This window comes from Saccopteryx leptura, chromosome 10 (assembly GCF_036850995.1).
Source record: "Saccopteryx leptura isolate mSacLep1 chromosome 10, mSacLep1_pri_phased_curated, whole genome shotgun sequence".
Taxonomy (NCBI): Eukaryota; Metazoa; Chordata; class Mammalia; order Chiroptera; family Emballonuridae; genus Saccopteryx; species Saccopteryx leptura.
The window spans coordinates 43,591,396-43,613,760 of NC_089512.1; the positions used below are offsets into that span (position 1 = coordinate 43,591,396).

Genomic DNA, 22,365 nt, shown 5'->3' on the forward strand with positions numbered 1-22,365 from the left:
TTGTCTTTGAGCCTGACCAGGTGGTGGTGCAGTGGATAGACTGTCAGCCTGGGATGCAAAGGAACCCAGTTCAAAACCCTGAGGTCACAGGCTTGAGCTCAAAGGTCACTGACTTGAAGCCCAAGGTCGCTAGCTTGAGCCCAAAGTCACTGGCTTGAGCAAGGGGTCACTTGGTCTGCTGTAGCCCTCCCCCCCGGGTCAAGGCACATATGAGAAAGCAGTCAGTAGCCTGACCAGGCAGTGGCGCAGTGGATAGAGCGTCGGACTGGGATGCGGAGGACCCAGGCTCAAGACCCCAAGGTTGCCAGCTTGAGCACGGGCTCATCTGGTTTGAGCAAAGCTCACCAGCTTGGACCCAAGGTCGCTGGCTTAAGCAAGGGGTCACTCGGTTTGCTGTAGCCCCATGGTCAAGGCACATATGAGAAAGCAGTCAATGAACAACTAAGGTGTCGCAACAAAAAACTGATGATTGATGCTTCTCATCTCTCTCCATTCCTGTCTATCTGTCCCTATCTATCCCTTTCTCTGACTCTCTGTCTCTGTAAAAAAAAAAAAAGAAAGAAAGAAAGAAAGAAAGAAAGAAAGAAAGAAAGAAAGAAAGAAAGAAAGCAGGCAGTGAACAACTAAGGTGCGGCAACAAAGAATTGATGCATCTCATCTCTCTCCCTTCCTGTTTGTCACTCTCTCGGTCTATCTTGCAAAAAAAAAAAAAATGTCTTTGTGTGGGCAAAAACCTGACAAGGACCAAAAAAACCCCTCTCATAATTACATTATGCAATGAGAAAAGTGAGAAACCCTGGGGGGAAGGGTTGCTCCCCTCTGCCCTTGGATTCTAACAGTTCTAGAGCTGCCTCCAGCGTGATTCCAGCCCTGGAGGTGAACAGGCCAGTCCTGCCAAAATCAGGAAGGGGATGGACTTGATGGCGGTCCTGCCAGGATCAGAGAAAAAGAAGCAGCACACCTGCACTTCCAAGGAGCACAAACCTACCAGTATGTACCAGTGGAGAACTTCCAACAGAAACGATAAGGTAGCCTTACCAGGCGGTGGCGCAGTGGATAGAGTGTCGGACTGGGATGTGGAGGACTCAGGTTCGACACCCCAAGGTTGCCAGCTTGAGCACGGGCTCATCTGGTTTGAGCAAAGCTCACCAGCTTGGACCCAAGGTTGCTGGCTTGAGCAAGGGGTTACTCAATCTGCTGTAGTCCCCCCTCCCAACAAGGCACTTATGAGAAAGCAATCAATGAACAACTAAGGAGCTGCAACGAAGAGTTTATGTTTCTCATCTCTCTCCCTTCCTGTCTGTCCCTCTCTCTGACTCTGTCTCTCCCACAAGAAACAAACAAACCCCCATAAGGTATATTTTCCCTTTTTTTAAACGTCTATGCATTACCTGTATAATCACACAAAGCGTCTTATCAAAACCAGAACAAAAAGAACAATACAGATGGGGTAGAGGAAGTAGGGAAGGAAGGACTACTTGGAGTCCTTACGCCATCCACGAAAACAGGAAATATTTCAGAGTGCCAACACTAAGAAGGATGATCCTGTTTTTGTCATTCCTCAACTCTGCAAAACTCGGATTCCATCTTATCGTGTATAGTTCCAATGATGAAGCCCCCCAATCACTAAGTGAAATGGACCGGGACCCTGCGTTAAGAAGGGTCCTGATTACCGGCCGCGGCCGCCAGGGCGCGCCCGACTTCAGCCCGCGGCCTCCGGTTTTTCCCTCCCGTCAGGTCCCCGGGCAGGGCGTCCACCCACTGTGCCCAAGGGGACGCGCCTAGCTCGACCCCAATACAGAGGTCCCGCCTGCTTTGATCCCAAACCCCTTTCAGACGGCCCGAGGGACGTCGGGTTCCAGGGAAGGGACTGGCACGTCCCTCGCCTCCACCTTCCGACCTCACTGCTCCTCGCCTCCCGGGGGAGAAGGGGCGGAAGGTGAGAGCGGAGCTGGGAGGGGGGGTAGCAAGACTGTCCAAAAATAAAGGGACCGCACACTGGAAAAAGCATGTCTTGTGGGAGACGGCTCCAGAACCGCGACATCCTTCCCTCTTCTCAGTCGACACTGCCCTCCTCTCCGCCCTCCCCCACCCCTGCTTCCTCTTCCCTCCCCGGGCAAAAGCAGAAGTGTGAGCGGGTCGGGAGGAAACGGGCCGGAGCTCCCCGGGCTCCCAGCGCGGGCGGGAGGGAGGGCCCGCCAGCGCCGTGCCCACTGGGGCCGCAGGGAAGCGCAAGGCCCGCCAGAGGGCGCTGAGGGGCGGGCTGGCGGCGTCCCTGCCCTGTTGAGACTTCTTAGAGAGGGGCCAAGTGACCTGGTGCCCCAAAGTGGGAAAGACTCCCTGTCTCCTATACCTGGGCAGGATTCAAGAAAGGCCCCCGGGGCAGGTTCTCTGTCCCGCTGGCTACTGCACCCCAGCTCCGGGAACAGTGACTTAATAGGTGCCATAGTCACCAAATATTTTTTAATATATTTTTTATTCAATTTATTGGGATGACACTGGTTAAGAACATGATTAACATCTGTATATTGTATTGTGTGTTCACCACCCAAGTCAAGTCTCCTTCCATCACCATTTATCCCCACTTTACCCTCTTCTACCTCTCCCATCCCTCCTTTCCCTCTGGTAATCACCATACTGTTGTCTGTCTATGAGTTTTTTGTTTTTTTGTTTGTTTCTTTTTGTTTAATCCCCTCACCTTTTTCACCCAACCCCTAGCCTACAAATATTGACTGAGCACTTGCTAATCCCCAAAAATGTCTTTGGCACTGAGGAGAAATAAGTGAACAAAACAAAGCCCCGGTGCTTGTGAATTTTATGTTAGTACTTTTTTCTTATTTTAAAGAGTAGAAATCTAGGCCCTGGCGGGTTCGCTCAGTCAGTTAAGAGCATCCTCTGGAAATGACAAGGTCTCCTCCTAGGTTCCATCCCTAGTCAAGGCACACAGGGGAAACAACCAATGAATACAGGACTGACTGGAACAGCAAATGAATGCTTCCCTTCCCCTTCCCCTCTCCTTTCTCTCCTCTCTCTGTTTCTATCAAATTAAAAAATTAAGGCCTGGCCGAAAGCTTGGTTGGTTGGAGTGTAGTCCCAGAGCATGGAGGTTGCCATTCGATTCCCCAGTCAGGACACATACAGGAACAGATTGATGTTTCTGTCTGTCTCTCCCTGCCTATCTCAAAAATATAAAAAGTAGAAATCTAGAGTGATAGAAAGCAGATCACGGGTTGCCTGGGAGGTACGGGCTGTAAAGGGCGCAGGGAACTTGTGGAATGGTGGAAGTATCTTTATTGTGGCAGCGTCTTACAATTGTGTACAACTGTCAAACCCATTGGAATATGTATTTTATTTGTTTTTCCCTTAGACTTAAATTGTATTCCATCTATAGAGTTGACAGTGCTATGCTTATTTGCCTCAATATTCTATTCTTTCTCCTATTTATCTCTCTCTAGTGAGCTTTCTCAATGTATTTATTCATTTTATTTTATTATATTATTTATTTTCTCCATTCCCCCCCTCCCCTTTAGCAATTGTCAGCTTGTTCTCTTTATCTATGGGACTGTTTTGTTTTATTTATTCATTTTGTTTTTTTAGGTTCCACATATGAGTGAAATCACACGATATTTGTCTGTCTCTGTCTGATTTATTTCACTTGGCATAATACCCTCTAGTTCCATCCATGTTGTCACATATGGCAAGCTTTCATTCTTTTTTATTGTTGAATAATATTCCATTGTATGTATGTACCACATCTTCTTTCTCCAATCATCTAGTGATGGATATCTAACTTGCTTCCATGTTTTGGCTATTACTAATAATGCTACAATGCACATAGGGTACATATATCATTTTGAATTCGTGTTTTTAGTTTTCTTTTGGTAAATGCCCAGAAGTGGAATTGCTGGATCATATGGGAGCTCTTTTTAATTTTGTGAGGAACTGCCATACAGGTTTTCATTGTGGCTGTCCTAATTTACATTCACACCAGCTGTGCATGAGGGTTCTCTTTATATCCTTGCCAATACTTGTTTGTTGATCAATGATAGCCATTCTGACAGTTGTGAGGTGATACCTCATTGTATTTTTTTTTTAATTTTATTTATTGATATTACAGAGAGGAGAGGGGGTACGGGGATTGAGAAGTATCAACTCATTTGCTTCACTTTAGTTGTTCATTGATTGCTTATTGTATGTGCTTTGACCAGGCAAGCCCACGATTTTGAACCAGAAACCTCAGCATTCCAGGTCAATGCTCTATCCCAGGAGTATTCAACCTTTTTATACCTACCTCCCACTTTTGTTTCTCTGTTAGTAGTAAAATTTTCTAACCGCCCACCGGTTCCGCAGTAATGGTGATTTATAAAGTAGGGAAGTAACTTTACTTTATAAAATTTATAAAGCAGAGTTACAGCAAGTTAAAGCATATAATAATAATTACTTACCAAGTACTTTATGTCAGGTTTTCATTAAGTTTGGCAGAATAAATCTTTTTTTTTTTTTTTTTTTTGTATTTTTCTGAGCTGGAAACAGGGAGAGACTGACAGACAGACTCCCGCATGCGCCCGACCGGGATCCACCCAGCACGCCCACCAGGGGCGACGCTCTGCCCACCAGGGGGTGATGCTCTGCCCCTCCGGGGTGTCGCTCTGCTGCGAGCGACCAGAGCCACTCTAGCGCCTGGGGCAGAGGCCAAGGAGCCATCCCCAGCGCCCGGGCCATCTTTGCTCCAATGGAGCCTCACTGCGGGAGGGGAAGAGAGAGACAGAGAGGAAGGGGGAGGTGGAGAAGCAGATGGGCGCTTCTCCTATGTGCCCTGGCAGGGAATCGAACCCAGGTCCCCCGCACGCCAGGCCGACGCTCTACCGCTGAGCCAACTGGCCATGGCCAGAATAAATCTTTATAAAACAACTTACTATAGTTAAATCTTTTTGGCCCTGGCCAGTTGGCTCAGTGGTAGAGTGTCGGCCTGGCATGCAGGAGTCCCGGGTTTGATTCCTGGCCAGGGCACACAGGAGAAGCGCCCATCTGCTTCTCCACCACCCCCTCCTTCCTCTCTGTCTCTCTCTTCCCCTCCCGCAGCCAAGGCTCCATTGGAGCAAAAAGATGGCCCGGGCGCTGGGGATGGCTCCTTGGCCTCTGCCCCAGGCGCTAGAGTGGCTCTGGTCGCGACAGAGCAACGCCCCAGATGGGCAGAGCATTGCCCCCTGGTAGGCGTGCCAGGTGGATCCCGGTTGGGCGCATGCGGGAGTCTGTCTGACTGCCTCCCCGTTTCCAGCTTCAGAAAAGTAAAAAAAAAACAAACAAACAAAAAAAACTTTTTATTTTAAAGGTTTTTTTTTTAATATATATATTTTTTTTATTTATTCATTTTAGAGAGGAGAGAGAGAGAGAAAGAAGGGAGGAGGAGCAGGAAGCATCAACTCCCATATGTGCCCTGACCAGGCAAGCCCAGGGCTCCGAACCGGTGGCCCCAGCATTTCCAGGTCAACGCTCTACCCACTGCACCACCACAGGTCAGGCAAATCTATCTTTTTATTTATACTTTGGTTGCTCCGCTACCGCCCACCATGAAAGCTGGAATGCCCACTAGTTGGTGGTAGGGACCAGGTTGACTACCACTGCTCTAGCCACTCTGCCACCACAGGTCAGGCTCATTGTAGTTTTACTTTGCATTTCCCTGATGACTAGTGATGGTGAGCATTTTTTCATATGTCTGTTGGCCATCTATATATGTCCTCTTTGGAGAATTGTCTGTTTAGGCCCACTGTTCATTTGTTAATTGGCTTGTTTGTTTGTTTGGTGTTAAGGTGTATGAGTTCCTTATATATCTTGGCTATTAGCTGCTTATCAGATATAACATCGGTGAATGTCTTCTCTCAATTAATAGGTTGTCTTTTCGTTTTGTTCCTGGTTTTCACAGTGCAAAAAACTTTTTAGTTTGATGTGGTCCCGTTCGTTTATTTTTTTTTTCTTTGTTTCCCTTGCCCAAGAAGACATATCCAAAAAGATATCGACGTCCTGGCCAGGTAGCTCAGTTGGTAAGAGCATCATCCTGAAACACTAAGGTTGCGGATTCAATCCCTGGTCAGCACACATGCAAGAATCAACCAATGATTGCATAAAAAAGTCTAACAGCAAGCCCTGGCCAGATAGCTTAGTTGGTAGAGCTTCATCCTGAAGCACGGAGGTTGCCTGTTTGATCCCTAGTCAGGGCACATACAGAAACAGATTGATGTTCCTGTTGCTCTCTCTCTCTTTCTCAAATCAGTAAATAAATGCCCTGCCCAGGTGGCTCTGTGGATAAAGCGTTGACCCAGTGCATCGAGGTCGTGTATTGGATCTCTGGCCCTAGCAGGTATGAGAAGCAATCAGTGAATACACAACTAAATGGAACATCTAAGTGGAATAATAAGTTGCTATTTCTTTCTCACTCCCATACATACACACATACACAAATCAATAAATTTAAAAAAAAAATTTTTTTTTAATTTAAAGGTTTGTTAACACCTTGTATTAGCAAAACTCTGGGGAAACAGACATTTAAGGCAGAAGGCTAACTTGTACCATCTATATAGAAGGTGATTTGACAATTGTCTCTCAAATGACAAATGTGAATATGCTTTGATCCAGCTATTCTGCTACAAAATTATTGTACAGTTGTGCTCACATACCTGGATATACACAGTTATTTACCACAACAATGTAATCTCAAATAATTGGGGAAAAAACTAAATGCCCACATTAATTGGTACACTGGTTAAATAAATTGTGGTACATTCACACACGCATACAACAAAGCATTAATAAAAACAGAGTGATGATGCCATGACTGGGCGATGGCGCAGTGGATAGAGCAGGGGTCCCCAAACTACGGCCCGGGGGCCACATGCGGCCCCCCGAGGCCATTTATCCGGCCCCCGCTGCACTTCTGGAAGGGGCACCTCTTTCATTGGTGGTCAGTGAGAGGAGCATAGTTCCCATTGAAATACTGGTCAGTTTGTTGATTTAAATTTACTTGTTCTTTATTTTAAATATTGTATTTGTTCCCGTTTTGTTTTTTTACTTTAAAATAAGATATGTGCAGTGTACGTAGGGATTTGTTCATAGTTTTTTTTATAGTCCGACCCTCCAACGGTCTGAGGAACAGTGAACTGGCCCCCTGTGTAAAAAGTTTGGGGACTCCTGGGATAGAGCATCGGACTGGGATGCGGAAGACCCAGGTTCAAGACCCCGAGGTTGCCAGCTTGAGCGCGGGCTCATCTGGTTTGAGCAAAGCTCACCAGCTTGGACCCAAGGTCACTAGCTTGAGCAAGGCATTTCTCGGCCTGCTGTAGCCCCACGGTCAAGACACATATGAGAAAGCAATCAGTGAACAACTAAGATGTCGCAACAAAAAATTAATGATTGATGCTTCTCATCTCTCAGTTCCTGTCTGTCTGTCCCTGTCTATCCCTCTCTCTCTCTGTCTCTGTAAAAGAAAAAATAAACAAACAAAAAAACCAAACAAACCAGAATGATGAATCTGTAGCTATTGACTTAAAATGATCTTTGAGATACACTGATAGATTTTTGAAAACCATACACACAAGGTTCACAACAATGGATATAATATGTTATCATCTGGAAAAACAAATATAAAGGTGTGTATTATGGTATCTGGAAAAACTGAAAACGGTTGTTGTACCTAAAAGGGGAACTTGGGTGACTAGAAAATGGAGGTACAAGGAAACATTTCATTGAACAGTGTTTTATGCCTTTTGAATTTTGAACCCTGTGAATAATTACCCGTTCAAAACAACAAATGAAACTGCAAGCCCTGGCAAGGCTTTCAGTATATCCTGTCAAAATACCAGACTCTAACCACAGCATTAGCAGAACAAGATTAGATAGATAAACCCAGCAATGAGGGTCCCACCTCCAAAAAAGTCTGCCACTATTCTTGTGATGTGTATTGTCTCAGGACATTTTGTCTGAGCAAAGACCTGTGGAGGTATTTGGTAACACAAGACCTAAGGTCTTAGATAGGTGCTGGTCCGAATTTCCTGAGCTCCTGCTGGGCGGCCCCCTGCCCTGAAGAATCAACGAGGCTTCCCAGAGTAGGAAGCTAGGGACCTGGTGACAGTTGGAGGAGACAAAACTAATTCAAGCTGGACTGAGTTAAGAGACAAGGCTTGAGAGCTACAAAGTAAGACTAGGGTGCTGACTGCAAGAGGCCAGCTAAGCCAGAAAAGAAGGTTATCTGCAGTGGATCAGGAAGTCGGCTTGGGTCTGAGAACCAAAGGACAGGCGGCCCATTTACCATTGCTCCCCTGACCCACTTTCATGCTTCCTGTGCCTGCAACTGAGTTCTATAATGTTGGGGGCTCTGGTCCCCAAAAGGGCTCTTGCCAGGGGACTCAATGACCCCATTGAACTACAAGCTACAGCTCCTCACTAGGGTAGTGTCAATGAGAGGAGGCAAGGGTAATTGACCCTGACCAGAAGGAAGTAGAGCTGCTTTTACAGAATGGACAAGGAGAAACACATGGTGGAACCCAAGTGAGCCACTTCAGTGCCCCCTGGTACTCCCTCGCCTCATAACTATGAATGGACATGTGAAGCAACCCCAGCCTGAGACAGATATGATTACCAAGGGTCAGACCACCAGGTAAGCTACAGCCCTAAGGGGCATTTAGAGTCAGTAGTGAAGGAGGGAGAGAATAAGGACCAGTTGTAACCCAGAGGTCAGCAGCAGCAATGGGAGCTGTTATCTAGTAACCTCCCTTTTCTGCTTCCCCTCAGAAAGAGGGGCATTCAGGGTCCATGGAGGAGCTGCTCCCTGGCCCTGTGTGGAAAAGCACATTTGTGCCGTGTGAAGGGGTGGACCAAAGTGGCCACGAGAATGTGCCCCCCAGATCTCCATCTGCGGGACTCTTTGACCATCACGACTTCCCACGGGCTGTTCCTAACCACTGGCTGGGCTCAGGAGGGACACTAAGGCAAGCCCACATCAGAGGAGATTGAAACTTCTCTGACAGGCGACTGGCTCAAGGGCTCCTTGTCAGCATAGCCAGAGCTTTCTTAGAACTGTCATCCACTCTAAGACTTCCTCACTAACCTTCCTTCCTCCCCACTCTTCCACACAGGTTAGAGCTTCGTCATGGCCTCATGCTCTCCCAACCTCCTGCTAGGTTCCTCACCATTTTCCTTTCTGGGTCTTTTGGCTGTAAATTTTGGGGGGTCTAAGCCTGTCTTGGCATCTACTTCTTGGAAGACCTGAACTAACACAAAAGCTATTGTCACTGTGTATAAATCTTAGTTATGAGCTTCCTGGCATCGAAAGAAAAATACTGGGTTATTGTACAGTAGTCGTTAGTGCACCTCATCAAATTGTTAAGCACATTGTTAAAATTGCTCCCTTTTTTAAAATTGATTTTGTTATTTTTTTTAAATTTTATTTTATTTATTCATTTTTTAGAGAGGAGAGAGAGAGAGAGAGAGAGAGAGAGAGAGAGAGAGAACAGGGGGAGGAGCAGGAAGCATCAACTCCCACATGTGCCCCGACCAGGCAAGTGCAGGGTTCCAAAATGACGACCTCAGCCTTCCAGGTCAACGCTTCATCCACTGCGCCACCACAGGCCAGGCCAAAATTGCTCCCTTGAATTGAGTTGCTCTAAGTCAATAAACTTGGGAGATCCTTTTTATAACCCTAACCCAGTCTTTCCTGACTAATGTACATTGGTTCTTTTTATCTAATTCAGTGTTTAATAGCAGCACTATTGGCATTTGGGATCAGATCATTCTTTGCCATGGAAGGCGGTACTATGCCTTGTAGGATGTTTAGCAACATCAGTGGTCTCTACATACTAGGTACCAGTAATACTCCCAGAGTTGTGACAACCAAAAATGTCTCCAGACATTGCTAGATGTCACCAAGGGAGCAAAATCTCTGTCAGAGAAGAACCACTAATGTAAACAATAGCAGCAAAATTTTTCTTGAAAAAGATCAGTACATGTAAGTAAATTTCTCTGTAAGACAAACTCCTAGATTTGGAATTGCTAGAACCATTGGCATATAAATTTAAAAGTTTGAGAAATATTGTAAAATTGCCTAACAAAAAGGTTACAGTAATGTGCCATCCCACCAACTGTGTATAGAAGTTTCCAGAAAACATGGTCAGTAGTGGATATGTTCAAACTTTTTACATTTACCAGACTGGTAGGTGAGAAATGTTTCCTTTACATTCCTTTAAATATGAAGGTGAGCATATTTTAATATATTTACTGCATATTTTTATTTCATTTATTTTCTTTTTGTTGATTATTTATATTATTTGCCCATTTATCTTTTTTCCCTTTTGCTCATATTTTTCTTATAAATATGCAACCATTGTCCTGCATGTTATAAATTACTTTCCAGTTTGTCATTTGCAATCTTATTTTGTTTATCAAATATATTTTTCTACATGAAATTTTTCATTTTTATGTAGTAAAAAAAAGATCAAACGTAAAATGGAATCATATAAAATGCTCAATTAAAACCGCAGAAGGTAGAAAGAAGAGGGAGGAAGGAAAGGAACGTATACAGCAAATAGGAAACAGTCACAAACATGGTGAACGTTAATCCAGTGGTATCAATAATCACTTTAAATGTGATTTTCTCACAAGAATGAGAAGACAAGCCACAGACTGGGAGAAAATATCTGGGAACTCTGTACTTTCTGCTCACTTTTGCAATAATTTTAAAACTGCTCTAGAAAACTAAGTATATTTTTAAAATAGTTTAAAAATGTGAATGGTCTGAATACACAGACGGAGAGATTGTTTGAATGGGCAAAAACCCTACAGATAACTTTGTACTTAACAGTGAGAAACTGCATGCTTTCCCTTTAAAATTGGGAGCAAGTCCATCTAAGTAAGGATGTCTTCTCTCAACACTCTTATTCAACATAGTACTATGAGTCTTAGCTAACAAATTAATACAAGAAAAAGAAATAAAAGGTAAACAGATTAGAAAGAAATGATAGATTACATGATTGTCTACATAGAAAATCCCAAAACAACTTCTGGAGCTAATAAACAAGTATAGCAAAGTGGCAGTTCATACTGATATAATTAAAAGTTAAAGAAATAAATAGAGGAGCCCTGGCAGGGTTTATCTATTTAATTTTTTTTTAATAAATAAATAAATAAATAAGGGAGAAGTAATAAATTTCCTATGCAGAAGAATTCCAAATAATTTGTGTTAAAACCCTAAACCCTGGTACTTGTGACCTTATTTGGAATCAGCATCTTTGCAGAAGGAATCAAGTTAAGACAAGGTCATTAGGATGGGCTCCAATCTAATATAACTGGTGTTCTTATAAGAAGAGAAGGATACAGACAATGACAACGAAACACTTTGTTCTTTATTTTTTTAATTGTTTTCTTTAAGATTTTATTCATTCATTTTAGAAGAGAGAAAGAGAGAAGGGGGGAGGAGCAGGAAGCATCACCTCCCATATGCGCCTTGACCAGGCAAGCCCAGGGCTTCAGTGTTCCAGGTCGATGCTTTATCTACTGTGCCACCGCAGGTCAGACAGAACACTTTGTTCTGATAGAGGCAGACATTGGATGGATGCATCTACAAACCAAGGAATGTCAAGGCAGCACCACAAGCTAGGACAGAGATATGGATTAAATCCTCCCCTAGAAACTTCAGAGAGAACATAACCCCATTTTGACACCTTGATTTTAGATTTCTAGCCACCATAATCATGACAGAATATATTAAGCTACCCAATTTGTGGTATCTTGGTATACAACCCTAGGAAATTAATACACTCTTCAAGAAAGTAGAACATAACTCCTTAAGTGTGAGTTGAGCATAGTGACTTCCTTCTGAAGAGTACGGTATAGAAGGTGGAGGGGAGTAACTTTATAGTGGAAGGCCTACCTCAGGTGTTCAAGGCCAGTATTAACAGCAGTAACTCATGTTGATAGTGTGTACCTTGATATAATGTGATGAATATGGGACTTCATCTTTGTGGTTTTCCTCCAAAAAATCTATAACCCCTATTTAACCATGAGAAGAACATCAAATTCCAAGAGAATCCCTGGCTGGATAGCTCAGTTGATTAGAGCATCATCCCAAAGCACAGAGGTTGCAAGTTCTATCCCTGGTCAGGACACATACAGAAGCAGATCGATGTTCCTGTCTCTCTCTCCCTCTCTCCCTTTCTCTCTCTCTAAAATCAATACAATAAACTATTTTTTTAATTCCAATAGAAGAGCATTGTCCAAAAGGGTCTAGTATGCCTCAAAATTGTCATGGTCATCAAAACCAAGGAAAGTCTGACAAATTCTCATAGTCAAGAAGATCCTAAGGGGACATGACAGCTCATTGCAGTGTGGTGTCCTGAATGGAATCATGGATCAGAAAAAGGATATTAGGTAAAAATTAAGGAAATCTGGATAAAGCATGGACTTTAGTTAATGATTACTTATCAATAGTAGTTCATTAACTAGAACAATTGCACCATACCAACCTAAGAGAATAATAGAAGAAGGAGTGAGGTATATGTGAACTCTCAATACTATGTCCTCAATTTTAATATTAGTATAAATATTTTATTTAGGTCTAAAACTATTCCGAAAAATAGTTTATTTAAATTAAGTCTGACCAGGTGGTGGCACAGTGCATAAAGCATTGACCTGGGACCGTGAGGACCCAGGTTCAAAACCCCAAGGTCACCGGCTTAAGCTCAGGCTCACCAGTTTAGTGCAGGGTCACTGGCTTGAGCATGGGGTCATGCCACTAGCTTGAGCCCAAAAAGTCACTAGCTTAAAGCCCAAGGTTGCTGTCTTGAGCAAGGGGTCACTCGCTCAGCTGGAGCCCTCCAGTCAAGGCACATATGAGAAAGCAATCACTAAAGTGCTGCAACTATGAATTGATGTTTCTCATCTCTCTCCCTTTCTCTCTCTCTCTCTAAAAATAAGATAAAATAATGTTTTTAAGCCTGACCACAAGGTAGCACGGTAGATAGAGCATTGACCTGGGATGGTAAGGACCAAGGTTTGAGACCCCAAGATTGCCAGCTTGAGCACAGCCTCATCCAACTTCAGTGCAGGCTCACCAGCTTGAGTGAAGGTTTGCCAGCTTGAGCGTGGAATCATAGACATGACCCTATGGTCGCTGGCTTGAGCTATGGGTCACTAGCTCAGCTAGAGGCCCCCAGTCAAGGCATTTTTGAGAAAGCAGTCAATGAACAACTAAAGTGCCACAACTATGTGTTGATGCTTCTCATCTTTCTCCCTTCCTGTCTGTCTCTATCTCTGTCTGTCTCTCATAAAAATAAATAAATATATTTTTTTGAGAGAGACAGACAGACAGACAGGTCATTTGTCTTCTATTGAATTTTTCTATTCTTTATGGCCGGATTGTTCCCTATGTGACAGCTTCACTTGGTGACAATAAATGAAAGATGAAGGCCCTAGCCAGTTGTCTCAGTGATAGAGTGTCGGCCCAGCATGCCCACGTACCAGGTTCAATCCCTCCTCTGGGCACACATGAGAAGCAACTATCTACTTCTTTTTCCTCCTTTCCTCCTTCTCTCTCTCTTCCCCTCTCACAGCCGGTCGCTCAGTTGCTCTGTCAGCCTCAGCAACTGAGGATGGCTCAGTTGATTTGAGCATCAACCCTAGACAGGAGTTGCTGGATGGATCCTCGTCAGGGCGCCTGCAGGAGTTTGTCTTTGTATCTCCCCTTCTCTCACTTTAAAAAAAAAAAATGAGGGTGAGGTCCAGAAAGCAAACTGGCTAGGGATATACAGAAATATACAGGAGTAATAATAATCCCGGCTGACACACAGCACTTGCTATGTGAGCATTTCATTGATTAAAAACATCCTAGGCCTGACCAGGCGGTGGCGCAGTGGATAGAGCATCAGACTGGGATGCAGAAGGACCCAGGTTCAAGACCCCAAGGTAGCCAGCTTGAGCGCGGGCTCCTCTGGTTTGAGCAAAAGCTCACCAGCTTCAACCCAAGGTTGCTGGATTGAGCAAGGGGTTACTCGGTCTGCTGAAGACCCGCGGTCAAGGCACATATGAGAAAGCAGTCAATGAACAACTAAGGTGTTGCAACATGCAACGAAAAACTAATGATTGATGCTTCTCATCTCTCTGTTCCTGTCTGTCCCTGTCTATCCCTCTCTCTGACTCTCTCTCTGTCTCTGTAAAATAAATAAATAAATAAATAAATAAATAAATAAATAAATAAATAAATAGAAACATTTTAAAACAAAACAAAACAAAAAACAGCCTAATAGCCTGATCAGGCAGTGGTGCAGTGGATAGAGCATCAGATTGGGATGCAGAGGACCCAGGTTAGAAACCTCAAAGTTGCCAGCTTAAATCCAGGCTCATCCAGCTTGAGCGTGGGGTCACTGGCTTGAGTGTGGGATCATAGACGTGCCCCATGGTTGCTGGCTTGAGCCCAAAGATCGCTGGCTTGAAGGCTAAGGTCACTGGCTTGAGCCCAAGGTCGCTGGCTTGAGCAAGGGATCACTCGCTCTGCTGTAGCCCCCCAGTCAAGGCACATGTGAGAAAGGAATCAATTAACAAGCAATCAACAAACAACTAAGATGCCGCAACGAAGAATTGATGCTTCTCATCTCTCTCCCTTCCTGTCTGTCCCTATCTATCCCTCTCTCTGACTCTGTCTCTGTCAAAAAATTAAATTAAATTAAAATTAAAGATAAAAACATCCTTATAGGGTAAATACTATTATTTCCTCACTTTACATTATAGAAACTGAGGCACAGAGAACTTTAATGAACTTACCCAAATCATATAGTAAGTAAGTGGCCTAGCTGGGATTTTAACCCAAGGCAGCTAGCTCCAGACTCTATATCTAGACACTAGCATACTGTGGGAAGCCAAATTATAATAATGTCATGGTACCTTATGAAATCAGGGAAAAGGGAAGCTGGAGGGATCTTTTATGCCAATCATAATAAGCTGTTTCAATGCCACGACTTAGTGCATTTGTAGAAGTATAGTGTAAGTATTTAAAATGTGGGCCCTGTAACCAGATTGCCGGAGCCCAAATCCAAGCTCTGCTGCTGATTTGCTATGTGACTTTATGTGGTAGGCAGAATAATGACCCCTCCAAAGATGACCTTGTCCTAACCTCCAGAACTTGTGACTATCTTAGGTTACACAGCAATGGAGAATTAAGGTTGCAGGTGAAATTAAGGTGACGATCAGCTGACTCAAGATAGGAAGATTGTTCTGGATGATCCAGGTAGGCCCAATGTAATCACAAGCGTCCTTACAAGTGATAAAGGAGGCAGAAAAGAGATTCATTCACTTAGAGTCAGAGAAGGAGATGTGACCACAGAAGCAAGATCAGAGTGATGGTCTATGAGAAGGAATTGACCCGCCATTGCTGGCTTTGAAGCTTGAAGGCAACCATGAACCCAGGAATGCAGGTGGCCTCTAAAAGCTGGAAAGGCAAGGAAACAAATTTTTTCTGGAACCTCCAGAAGGAACCAGCCCTGATCACTACTTGATTTCAGTTCAGTTTCAAAACTTCTGACCTCTAGAACTCTAATAATAAATGTGTTGCTTTAAGCCACTAAATGTGTGGTATATTGTTATAGAAGCAATGGAAAACTAATGCACTTTCTTTATGCCTCAGTTTCCTCATCAAATGGAGAAAGAAAAATTATCTCATAGGATTATTATGACGATTAAAGGAGAAAATATAGGTAAAACCCATGGAAGAGTGCCCAGTATACAGCAAGTTGCTTGATACATGCTAGAAAAGTGAGAAATACAAATAATTGAGGGAAGGAACCATAATGGGTGCTAAAAACATTAGGTTAAATGTGTTGTTCAGGAACAGGATGTTAGAATGTGACCAAGGGTTACTCCATAGTTTGCATTCAAATTGTAAAAGGGGAAGTGCCTTTACAATGGAGAAACCTGGCAACCACCATCTGAATTCAGTCTTCAACCATGAGGTCACCAACGGTGGAACAACCTGCTGTGGATGTCCCTCCTGATAAGATACCACGTGAAGTACAACACCACCTTTGGAATACTTCTTACCAGAAAAGTTAACCTGAATCTAACCAAGCTATAGTGCTGACTTTCCATTTGCAGAAAATGCAAGAAATAGAGGAAGAAGTTCAATAATATGAAGAAACATTGAGACAAATACTGAGTGTGGGAACAGTCTACCACTTGTCTCTTCAAAATTCTGTGTCGTGAGATTTAAAAGGTTGTTTGTCTACTCCACATAGTCATTCAGGAACCCAGGCCTCCTCCCATCTGTGATGCTGCCATTGCTGACATACCTCCTATAAGGAAGGAGAAGGGAGTGTGCAGGGTCTTAAAGAATGGCTTTTAATAGGTTACCCCTGAATGTGAGTTACATTAGCTTTTACTTGCATTTCTTTGGCCATAACTTCGTCTGGCCCCTATCAGGGAAATGTAACTGGAAGCTTGGGAAGAAGAGGACAGGTCTTTGGTGAGCATCTAGCCAGTTACATCACACACATAACACAATTTACCCTTCAGTAGTGCAGGCCTCAGCATGGACTCTGCCAGACAATCCTGAGCCATGCACACCCTCAGTCCCATGCTGTTCCTTGGTCTGAGATGGACCAGCAACCCAGTGTGCCCTTTCTCCCCTCATCCTCACAGCCTATCACCAAATACCATTGTTTCCACCATTACATATCTTTAAATAGCAATCATCTCTCCTGCAACTGGCAGGCCGTCAGCTTCCCAAATGGCCTTCCTTCATGCAAGGATCCTGTTCTTGGGGGTCTTATATTCTTGTATCAATATAAGACTTCAAGTGAGCAAATAAGTAAATGGACAAGATGCCTTAAGATAATGACAAGTGCTATGAAGGAACCAGAGGCTGAAATGATAAAGAATGACAATTTGGGGGGTGGGAAGGAGCTAATTTACACAGAGCAGTCAGTGATGGTCACATTGAAGAGGAAGCTATGACAGTTAATATTACCCAGAATTGTCCAGAAAAAAAAGCACTATTTCCATTTCAGTGTGCTACTGCAGAACCCTGCCACTCATCCCTGTAGTGATAGAGTTAGTGTTCCTCCACTTAAACTTGGGCAATTCTTTTGACTCTCTCAACCAATAAAGTACAACAGAAGTGATGCTTTGTGACTTCTGAGGCTAGGTCATGCGCAACAATACAGCTTCCACATGGGCCTTTGGGGGCATTTTCCTAGGAATTCAGCTTCACGAACAACCAAGGCTTCCAGTCTTCAGCCCTGGCTTAGCTCAGAGATGACTGTCAACACCAGCTTGCCAGCCATGGTAGTGAGTCATCTTCGAAGCAGGTCCTCAGTTCTAGATTGATTTGCCCCAGCTGATGCTGCACGGAGCAAAATGCATCTTCTGCATCAAGCTTTGCTCAAATTACAGATACATAAGCAAAACATCTAGATGACTGCTGTTTTTTGGAAAGTTTCATTATGGAGCAAAAGTGAGCTGAGGCCTAAATACTAAGGAGCTGGCCAGAAAGAAATCTTCACAGAACATCTTAAGCATTGCCAACAACAATCCCAGGGCTCTAAGACAGGAACAAGCTTGGCACTGAAGGAACAGACAAGACCACGTGACTGAGGGGGAGAGCAGTAAGACATGTGACTGCAGAGAAAGGCTGCAGCCACATTATACAGAGCCTCCTGCACCATGAGCAGAAATTTGAAATGTATCAAAAATTCAGTGGGAGCCTTTGGGAGTTTATAAACAGGGAATTTGGCCTGACCAGGCGGTGGCGCAGTGGATAGATAGAGCGTTGGACTGGGATGTGGAGGACCCAGTTTAAGACCCCGAGATCGCCAGCTTGAGCACGAGCTCATCTGGTTTGAGCAAAAGCTCACCAGCTTGGATCCAAGGTCGCTGGTTCAAGCAAGGGGTCACTCGGTCTGCTGTAGCCCCCCAGTCAAGGCACATATGAGAAATCAATCAATGAACAACTAAGGAACCGCAACAAATAATTAATGTTTCTCATCTCTCTCCCTTCCTGTCTGTCTGTCCCTATCTGTCCCTCTCTCTGACTCTCTGTCTCTGCCACAAGAAAAAATAAATAAATAAATAAATAAAATAAACTAAACAGGGAATTTGGCCTGTTTTTTGTTTGTTTTTTGTTTTGTTTTGTTTAGATTTTATTGATTTCAGTGAGAGAGAAGGGGGGAGGGGAGTGAGAAGCGTAGTTGCATCAGGGTTAGGCCTTGACTGGCTGGGCAAGCACTGGGCCTCAAACCGGTGACCTCAGTAGTCCAGGTTGATGCTTTATCCACTGCGCCACCACAGGTCAGGAAAGGCCTATCCTTGAAAGACAGCTCTGGCTGCTGTAATCTGTAGCAGGACATGTATAGAAGCAGGGAGACTAGTTAGCAGATCACTGCTCGTTGTCACGAAGTGGTGAAGAGAAAAAGATAGATTCTGGCCATGTATTTTTTTATTATTATTATTTTTAGAGAGGAGGGGTGGAGAGAGAGAGAGAGAGAGAGAGAGAGAGAGAGAGAAGGGGGAGGAGCTGGAAGCATCAACTCCCATATGTGCCTTGACCAGGCAAGCCAGGGTTTTGAACTGGCAACTTCAGTGTTTCCAGGTTGACGCTTTACCCACTACGCCACCACAGGTCAGGCCATCTGGCCATGTTTTATAGAGGTCACAGGTCTTGCTGTTAGGATGAGGGGTAAAAAAAAAAAGGAAAAATAAAGGTAAACTAGGTTTTTCTCTCAAGCACCCAGTGAATAATAATGCTACTGGCTGGGTGGGGAAGGCTTGGGGAAGAATAGGGGGTGGTGGGGAAAACTCTTTCCCTCAGGTAATACAATTTCTATGTGGTTATAGAAAACATGTAAGCTGGTTAAATAATTTTCACTAAGCACTATGAGCTAGCAAGTACAGAGCTTCTGGGTCTGGTGGGAGTGGAGATTCTAACAACTACTTGGTTTAATTTCTTTCTAGCTCTAGCTGGGTAGTACAGTTGGTTAAAAGGTCATCCTGATACACCAAGGTTGTGGCTTCTCTCCCCAGTCAGGGCACATATAAGAACCAACCAATTAATGCATAAATAAATGGAACAGCAAGTCTCTCTCTCTCTCAAAATCAATAAATTTTTTTAAAAAATAAAAAAGAATTTCTTTCTAGGTATTTGTTTGCCCTTAGAGCTTTAAGAGCCTCTATGCAGAGTGTGGTTGTTATAATTACTATGGCAAAGATCCCAGTTGGAAACTAAAACACGCTCAAAGGAGGAAATTGAACTCAGGAGACCCAACCAAACACTTTGCCCAAACCATACTTCATTAGCCAATCTGGAGAAGAGTCCCTGAATACTAAGAGTAGGGAACCAGGCCTTAGTTGCTTACTGAAAGAATGGCTAAAATGAGTTGGGGGAAGAGCTATGAACTTCTGGAAGGTCTTTCATAGCAGGCAGACCTAGGCTGTTGGAAGCAGCTGCTGGATTGCCTATGGGGAGAGAGTGAAGGAGAGGGTATGGTGTGGCCCAAGAGGAGAGGGAGGGACCCCACCTGCATGTTTTCCTTACCTTGCTTCTCCAGCACCAGTTCAAGGAGCTTGCCCAATCCACTAAATACCCTCCCTCTACAGGGTGCACCCCCAAAACTCACAAGGAAACTGCTCTCTTCACCTGGTCTTCAGGAACAATCATTCACCTATTCAGGCTTCTTGGAGATCCCCTTATATTATAAGACCCTGAATTGGACTGATCAACAGAGGGAAACAGGGTAACGAACAATGGATGGGCAATCACGACAGCAAGGACAGGGCACCCAGTGACCTTGACAGAGTTCCTTTGCTGGTTCCCATGGCAACTCAGGGTTCCAGTTCCACTGATGCCTCTCTCCTGTATTTTTCATCTTTTCTTTAACTTTCCTCCCTCTTGTCTCCTCTATGGGCCCATTGCATTTCTGTTCAAATACTACTTCTTCCCACTCTCTCTCCAAATTATAGCAAGAGGTCTCAAGTTTAACCATAGGCCTCCAAAGAGCCAACATAACTCATACCTGTGCATTGCTTCATTTATTCATTCAATAATTTATTTATTGAGCTCCTACAGTATGGTTGTTAAGGAGGCTATTGCAGTAATCCAAGAGAGAGATGATGTCAACTTGGTTCCAATACTGTAGTAGTGAAAATGTGAAGTGATTAGATGCTGGATATATTTTGAAAAGTAGAGCAAATGGGATTCCCTGATGGATTAGACATGAGATGTGAGAGAGGTAAAGAAAGCAACTTCCAAGTTTTGGGCCTAAACATCTGGAAGGTTATGTTACTATTTTCTGAGATAGGAAAGACTACAAGACAAGCAAGCTGATAAAACTAAATCAAGAGCTTGATTTTTGGAAATAATAGTTTGAGATGCTTATCACACACTCAAGCTGGTGAGCCCGTGCTCAGGCTAGTGACTTTGGGGTTTTGTACCTGGATCTTCAGTGTCCCAGGTCAATGCTCCATCCACTGAGCCACCGCCGGTCAGGCCACTGTACATCTTTTGAATGGAACATTTAATTCATTTGCATTTAAAGTAATTGTTGTGCCCTGGCTGGATATCTTGGTTGGTTAGAGCTTAGTCCCAAAGCACAGAGGTCACCAGTTTGATCCCCAGTCAGGGCACATGCAGGAACAGATTGGTGTTTCTATCTGTCTATCTGTCTCTTTCCCTTCCCCTTCCTCTCTTTCTAAAGTCAATAAATAAAATTAAAAAATAAATTGCCTGACCTGTTGTGGTGCAGTGGGTAGATAGAGCACCAACCTGGAACACTGAGGTCGCTTGTTCAAAACCCTGGGCTTGCCCAATTAGGGCACATGTGTAAAGCAACTGTGAGTTGATGTTTCCTGTACCTCCCACTCCTGCCTTTCTCTCTCCTTTCTCTAAAATCAGTAAATTATTTTTTAATTAAAAATAAGTAAATAAAGTAATTGTTGAAAAAATAAAGTGACTGTTAATAAATATATATTTATTGCCATTTTATTACATATTTTTTATTCTTTTATCTCCTTTTTAAAAATTGATTGATTGATTAGAGAGAGAGAGAGAGAGAAACATCAACTTGTTGTTCCACTTATTTATGCATTTATTGGTTGATATTTGACTGCACTCTGACCAGGGATTAAACCTGCAGCCTTAGTCTGTATGTACAATGCTAACCAACCAAACTACCCGACCAGGGCTCTTCTTCTTAAAGAAGACCCCTTAATATTTCTGTAATACTGGTTTGGTGATGATGAAGTCCTTTAACTAGTCTTTTCTTGTCTGGGAAGCTTTTTATCTGTCCTTTGATTATTTTTCAATATTTTATTTTATTTTTTAAGATTTTATGGCCCTGGCCAGTTAGCTCAGTTGGTTAGAGCATCATCCCGAAACACCAAGGGTGCTGGTTCGATCACCAGTCAGAGCACATATAGGAAGTGACCAGTGAATTAACAACTAAGTGGAACAACAAATGAATGCTTCTTTGTCTCTGTCTCTTTCTCTCTCTCTCAAAAATCAATCAATAAAGAAAAAAATAATGCATTTGGGGCTTTTCCACCTGATCCCCTTTCCGCTTTATCTCCAGAGCCGCCGTCATCTCCTTCCAGCCGCCATCATGATCATCTACTGGACTTCATCAGCCATGACAAGACAGATGTTCTCCAACATCCACAAGATCCGAGAGATCATAGACTATGCCTGGAGGCAGGAGGGAAGAGAGTCAGTAAGACAGAGGTAACACTGATGACTCACTTATTGCTGGAAATGTCTCCACTGAAAGTCTGGAGGGTAAAGGTACTGAAAGCACAGTAATCTCTGGTGTGGCTATTGCTATGAACCTTCACTTGTAGGAAACCAGCTTCACAAAAGAAGCCTACAAGAAGTACATCAAAGGATTACATGAAATCAATCAAAAGGACACTTGAAGTACAGCGACCAGAAAGTAAAACATTTTATGACAGAGACACAGAATAAACCAAGCATGTCCTTGCTAATTTCAAAAACTACCAGTTTTTTATTGGTGAAAACATGAATCCTGATGGCATAGTTGCTCTGTAGCACTACCAGGAGGATAGTGTGACCCCATATATGATTTTATTTTATTTTTTATTGGTTTTAGAATGAGGAGAGAGAGAAAGGTGGGAGTTAGGGGGAGGAGTGAAAAACATTAACTCATAGTTGTTTCTCTTATGTGCCTTGATGCAGTAAGCCCAAGTTTTCCAACCAGTGACCTAAGCATTACCTTATCCACTGCACCACCACAGGCCAGGCCATATATGGTTCTCTTTAAGGATGGTTTAGAAATGAAAAATATTAATAAGTTTGGCAATTGGGGGTCTATCACCTGTCATAACTGA

At 43.5% G+C, this 22,365-nt stretch overlaps 1 pseudogene; it reads left to right on the forward strand.

The window, feature by feature from the left end:
• Positions 1-5,399: 5,399 nt before the first annotated feature.
• On the forward strand, positions 5,400-22,365 carry LOC136381840 (translationally-controlled tumor protein-like; annotated as a pseudogene).